This window comes from Carcharhinus amblyrhynchos, unplaced genomic scaffold, assembly GCF_965287045.1.
Source record: "Carcharhinus amblyrhynchos unplaced genomic scaffold, sCarAmb.v2.hapA scaffold_736, whole genome shotgun sequence".
Classification (NCBI taxonomy): Eukaryota; Metazoa; Chordata; class Chondrichthyes; order Carcharhiniformes; family Carcharhinidae; genus Carcharhinus; species Carcharhinus amblyrhynchos.
The window spans coordinates 25,237-32,198 of NW_027650476.1; positions in this window are offsets into that span (position 1 = coordinate 25,237).

Sequence of the window (6,962 nt, forward strand, 5' to 3'; positions counted from 1 at the left end):
CAGCGCAGATGTATGGACAGCATCCCTGAAGCGTTCCCAGTCGTCCTCAGCCCTGCCTGCAAGGTGTAGATCAGCAAGCTTGATTTCTAAGTCTTCAGCCAGTACTGAAACTATGCTGGGGTTCTTTAGCTTGGCCACATTGATTCTTTTCATAACCTTGCTTCCTTGTAGTCGCCTCTTGGGTCTGATACGGAGCCTTATTTTGGAGACAATGAGCCTGTGATCTGTCCAGCAGTCAGCACCACACACGGCCTTGGTTACACTGACATCCTGCCTGTCTTTTCTCCTGACAATGACATAGTCGAGAAGATGCCAGTGCTTAGAGCAGGGGTGCATCCAGGAGGTCTTGTCAGGGTAGGCAGATGGAAGGTTGTGTTGGTGATGAGGACATAGATCATAGATGGAACATTACAGCGCAGTACAGGCCCTTCGGCCCTCAATGTTGCACCGACCAGTGGAACCAATCTAATGACCCTCGAACCTAAACTATTCCAATGTTATCCATATGCCTATTCACTGACCATTTGAATGCCCTTATAGTTGGCGAGTCCACAACTGCTGCAGGCGGGCATTCCATTGCCCTTACTACCCTCTGAGTAAAGAACCTACCTCTGACATCCATCCTATAATTATCACCCCTCAATTTAAAACTATGTCCCCTCGTGTTAGCCATCGCCATCCGAGGAAAAAGGCTCTCACTGTCCACCCTATCTAACTCTCTGATCATCTTGTATGCCTCAATTAGGTCACCTCTTAACCTTCTTCTCTCTAACGAAAATAACCTCAAGTCCCTCAGCCTTTCCTCATAAGACCATCCCACCATACCAGGCAACATCCTGGTAAACCTCCTCTGCGCCCTTTCCAATGCCTCCACATCTTTCTTATAATGCAGCGACCAGAACTGTACACAATACTCCAAGTGCGGCTGCACCAGAGTTTTGTACGGTTGTAACATGACCTCACGGCTCCGAAATTCAATTCCTCTACCAATAAAAGCTAACACACCGTACGCCTTCTTAACAACCTTATCAACCTGGATGCCAACTTTCAGGGATCTATGCACATGTACATCGAGATCTCTCTGCTCATCAACATGTCTAAGAGTCCTTCCATTAGCCCTACATTCTGTACTCCTGTTACTCTTACCAAAGTAAATCACCTCCCACTTTTCTGCATTAAACTCCATTTGCCACCTCATAGATAAGCTGCAGAGCTGGGCTACGTCCCTCTGCAAACTGTAACATAGAACATAGAACACTACAGCACAAACAGGCCCTTCGGCCCACGAGTTGCGCCGATCACATCAACACTTACCAATCTATAGACCTATCTATAACCCCCAATCCCATAAAACCCCATATACTCATCCAGAAGTCTTTTAAAAGACCCCAGCGAGTTCGCCTCCACCACCACTGACGGCAGCCGATTCCATTCACTCACCACCCTCTGAGTGAAAAACTTACCCCTAACATCACTTCTGTACTTTCCTCCCCGCACCTTAAATCTGTGTCCTCTCGTAGCGACCATTTCAACTCGGGGAAATAGCCTCTGAGAGTCCACCCTATCTATTCCTCTCAACATTTTATAAACCTCTATCAGGTCACCTCTCAACCTTCGTTTCTCCAGGGAAAAGAGTCCCAGCTCCCTCAACCTAACTTCATAAGGCATGCCTCCCAATCCAGGCAACATCCTTGTAAATCTCCTCTGTACCCTTTCAATAGCTTCTACATCCTTCCTATAGTGAGGCGACCAGAACTGCGCACAGTACTCCAAATGAGGTCTGACAAGGGTTTTATAAAGTTGCAGCATTACCTCCCTCGATTAATGAAGGCCAGTACACCATACGCCTTCTTGACCACATCCTCCACCTGCGAGGCCGATTTAAGAGTCCTGTGGACCCGGACCCCAAGATCCTTCTGCTCTTCAACACTGCTAAGACTCCTGCCCTTGATAGTGTACTTGTTCATCCCATTGGTTCTGCCAAAATGGACGACTACGCATTTATCCGCGTTGAAGTCCATCTGCCACTTCTCCGCCCAGTCCTGCATCCTATTTATGTCCTGCTGCAACTTTTGACATCCTTCCAGACCATCCACAACACCACCGACCTTCGTGTCATCAGCGAACTTACTTACCCATCCCTCCACTTCCTCATCTAGGTCATTTATGAACATCCATCTTCACTGTTTACAACTCCTCCGACTTTAGTGTCATTGGCAAATTTACTAACCCATCCTTCTACACTCTCATCCAGGTCATTTATAAAAACAACAAACAGCAGTGGCCCCAAACCAGATCCCTGCGGTACACCACTAGTAACTGAACTTCAGGTTGAATATTTCCCATCAACCACCACCCTCCGTCTTCTATCAGCTAGCCAATTCCTGATCATGTGCTGCACAGGTCTTCATTAAGAGTAGGCTGTTACTGTTACACTTGCCCACTCCATGCCTCTCAATGACTCCCTGCCAGATTGCAGAGTCACACCCTACTCTTGCATTGAAATCGCCAAGCAAGATCAGCTTGTCAGTACTGCTCACTGCTGATAGTAGGGCGTCTAGTTCTTCGTAGAACTTGTCTTTCATCTCGTGCAGGTTGTTCATTGTGGGGGCATAGGTGCTGATCAGGGTGGCTTGACTTCTGTTCTGTAGCGGAAGCTGTAATGTCATAAGACGGTCGTTCACACCCTTGGGTAGACTAACAAGTTGCTGAACAAGGTGACTCCTGATGGTGAATCCAACTCCAGCATCGCGACGCTCATCGCTGCCGTGATTGCTCCAGAAAAAAGTGTATCCACCTCCAACTGACCTACGTTGGCAAAATGAGTTTCACTCAGGGCTGCAATGTCAATGTTGTATCTTGCAAGCTCTCTGGAAACTAAGGCTGTTCTCTCTGGTCTGTCTGCTGTAGGGTTGTCCAAAAGCGTGCACACGTTCCAAGTGCCAACGGTGAGCGGTGTCACCGTGTTTTACTTTGTTTGCTGGGATAAAGACACTTTACCTGAATGCATGAAGTATTCGGAACAAAGTGAATGAGCTGGTGGCGCAGATCAGCACAAATGGATATGATCTGGTGATGATGTGGGTATGCCGGCGTTGGACTGGCGTAAACACAGTAAAAAGTCTGACAACACCAGGTTTTAGTCCAACCGATTTATTTGACAGTAAACTCACAAGCTTTCGGGGTTAGCCCCTTCGTCAGGTCACCTGACAAAGAGGGAAACCGCGGAAGCTTGTGAGTCTATTATCAAATAAATCGGTTGGACTAAAACCTGGTGTTGTCAGACTTTTTACTATGATGTGGTGGTCATTATGGAAACGTGGTTGCAAGGTGACAGGGACTGGGAGCTGAATGTCCAGGGATATCGAGTGTTTAGGAAGGATAGACGGGAGGAAAAAGGGGGAGGGGTAGCTCTGGTGATTAAGGATAGTAACAGGGTGGTAGTAAGGAAAGATATAGGTTCCAAAGAGCAGAACGTGGAATCGTTGTGGGTGGAGATAAGGAACAGCAAGGGAAGGAAGACGCTGGTGGGTGTGGTCTATAGGCCCCTAAATAATAACTTAGAGGTGGGGAGGGCTATAAACAAGCAAATAAATGATGCATGCAGAAATGGAACGGCGATAATTATGGGAGATTTCAATCTACATATTGATTGGTTGACCCATGTTGGACACGGTGGGCTTGAGGAGTTCTTGGAATGCTGCTGGGATAGTTTCCTTGAACAGTGTGTGTTGGAGCCGATGAGGGAGCGAGCTATCTTAGATCTGGTGTTATGTAGTGAGGTAGGAAGAATTAGGGACCTTGTTGTGAGGGATCCTCTTGGGACGAGTGATCTTTGTATGGTTGAGTTTTTGATGCAGATGGAGGATGAGAAAGTAGGGTCCTGAACCTGTGTCCTCTGTTTGAACAGAGGGGAGTATGATAGGATGAGAGAGGAATTGGCAAATGTAGATTGGGGGCGCAGATTGGTTGGCAGGACGGCTGAGGAACAGTGGAGGATCTTTAAGGAGATAGTTTTCGGTGCTCAGCAGAAATTTATTCCAATGGTAAAGAAGGACTGCAGGAGAAGGGATAACCAGCCTTGGTTATCGAAGGAAATAAAGGAGAGTATTAAATTAAAAGCTGATGTGTTCAGAGTGGCTAAAAGTAGTGGGTGAGTAGAAGATTGGGAAAGGTTTAAAAATCAACAAAGAATGACTAAGAAGGTGAGAAAGGAAAGATAAAGTATGAAGCTAAACTAGCATTAAATATAAAAAAGGACAGTAAGAGTTTTTATAAATATATAAAGAAGAGGAGGCTGGCTAGAGTGAATGTTGGACCCTTAGAGGATGAGAGGGTGGATTTAGTGGTGGGGGATGAGGAAATGGCTGAGGCCTTAAATAAGTTTTTTGCCTCGGTCTTCACGGAGGAGGACGCGAATAGTTTGCCGGACATTAAAGATAGAAGGATGGTAGGAGTTGAGGGCCTGAATGCGATCACTGTCACTAGAGAGGTAGTGCTTGATAGACTAATGGGACTGATGGTGGACAAGTCCCCAGGACCGGATGGAATGCATCCCAGGGTTCTGAAGGAAATGGCAGAGGTGATAGTAGATGCCTTAGTGATTATTTACCAAAATTCACTGGATTCTGGGGAAGTGCCGGAAGATTGGAAAATGGTTAATGTTACGCCGCTGTTTAAAAAAGGTAGCAGACAAAAGGCAAATTGTGTGGAGGGTGTGGAAAGTCTGCAGAGAGGTCTAGATAGGCTGAGCGAGTGGGCAAAAACCTGGCAGATGGAGTATAATGTTAGCAAGTGTGAGGTTATCCACTTTGGCAGAAATAATAGTAGGAGGGATTACTATTTAAAGGGTGAAAAGCTGCAGCATGCTACGGTGCAGAGGGACCTGGGGGTCCTTGTGCATGAGTCGCAAAAACCCAGTCTGCAGGTGATCAAGAAGGCGAATGGGATGTTGGCCTTCATAGCGAGGGGGATAGAATATAAAAGCAGGGAGGTCTTGCTGCAACTGTACAGGGCACTAGTGAGGCCGCAGCTGGAGTACTGTGTGCAGTTTTGGTTGCCGCACTTGCGTAAGGATATTTTGGCCTTGGAGGGAGTGCAGAGAAGGTTCACTAGGCTGATACCGGAGATGAAGGGGTTGGACTACGAAGACAGCCTAAATAGACTGGGTCTGTACTCGTTGGAGTTTAGAAGGATGAGGAGGGAATCTTAGAGACATATAAGATAATGAAAGGGATGGAAAGGGTAGAGGTAGAGAGATTCTTCCCAGTTAGAAAGGACAGCAGGACTAGAGGGCACAGCCTCAAGATAAGGGGGGGCAGTTTAGAACAAAGTTGAGGAGGAACTTCTTCACTCAAAGGGTGGTGAATCTCTGGAATTCTCTGCCTGTTGAGGTGGTGGAGGCTGCCTCGCTAAATATATTTAAGTCACGGGTAAATAGGTTTTTGATAGGCAAGGGGATTAAGGGTTATGGGGAGAAAGTGGGAAAGTGGAACTGATCCACTTCAGATCAGCCATGATCTTACTGAATGGTGGGGCAGACTCGAAGGGCTAGATGGCCTACTCCTGCTCCTATTTATGTTTTTATGACTGCAAGGTGGGATCCCCGCCAGCCGCGGTAAGCTGGCCAGGTTGTAGTGAAGCAGGCAATGTTTGGGGCACCTTTTCTATGGAGGTGAGCAGTGCATTCTTGCTCAGTTGCCTGGGTAGATGCCAAGTTCCACTGCTGCTTCGGTCAGCGGAAAACGACCATTATACCTGAGCCGCCTGCGTGCAGGTCCATGACTACAAATCCCAGTGCATCCACACCTGCTGCTTCATAACTCGCCCATCGCCACAGGACTTCAAGGTTTGAACAGGACACTGATGATGATGGTGTCGAAACTAGCGCTGGATTTGGATTAAAGTGAGGGAGAGTTGCGCAGTGTCAGCCTCACTCTCTCTTCCCAATTCCCATCTAGATCCAGTGGCAAGACAAGAGTCAAGACGGCTGGAGGTGGAACTAGGCGCAGTGGATGACCAGGACGTCTTGTGTGTCTTGTCCTGCTCTTCGTGTTCCACGACACTTGCAGAGACCACCTTCTTGACCACTGGACCTTCCATTGGTCTTGTCCACTCAATCCGCCGGACTCTGTCTTCACATGCTGGGATAGACATCTCCCTATCACACCGATGGGTTGAGACCCGTCAGCTACCCTCACCTGGTTCAGCCGGTTTGTAGAGGCCGTTGCCCGGGGTGTGACCGCTGTCACGTGCAAACAACTACGGGGAGGCACAGGTCAGAGCGGAGTGCCAGGTGGGGACAAAGAGTGGACAAACCGCCCTGAAAGGACGCGACACGTGTCACGCAGAGAGAGAGAGAGAGAGAGAGCAGCCAGCTCCCCTTTACTCTGTGACACAGAGAGAGAGAGAGAGAGAGAGAGAGAGCAGCCAGCTCCCCTTTACTCTGTGACACAGAGAGAGAGAGAGAGAGAGAGAGAGAGCAGCCAGCTCCCCTTTACTCTGTGACACAGAGAGAGAGAGAGAGAGCAGCCAGCTCCCCTTTACTCTGTGACACAGAGAGAGAGAGAGAGAGAGAGAGAGCAGCCAGCTCCCCTTTACTCTGTGACACAGAGAGAGAGAGAGAGAGAGAGCAGCCAGCTCCCCTTTACTCTGTGACACAGAGAGAGAGAGAGAGAGAGAGAGAGAGCAGCCAGCTCCCCTTTACTCTGTGACACAGAGAGAGAGCAGCCAGCTCCCCTTTACTCTGTGACACAGAGAGAGAGAGAGAGAGCAGCCAGCTCCCCTTTACTCTGTGACACAGAGAGAGAGAGAGAGAGAGAGCAGCCAGCTCCCCTTTACTCTGTGACAGAGAGAGAGAGCAGCCAGCTCCCCTTTACTCTGTGACAGAGAGAGAGAGAGAGAGAGCAGCCAGCTCCCCTTTACTCTGTGACAGAGAGAGAGAGAGAGAGCAGCCAGCTCCC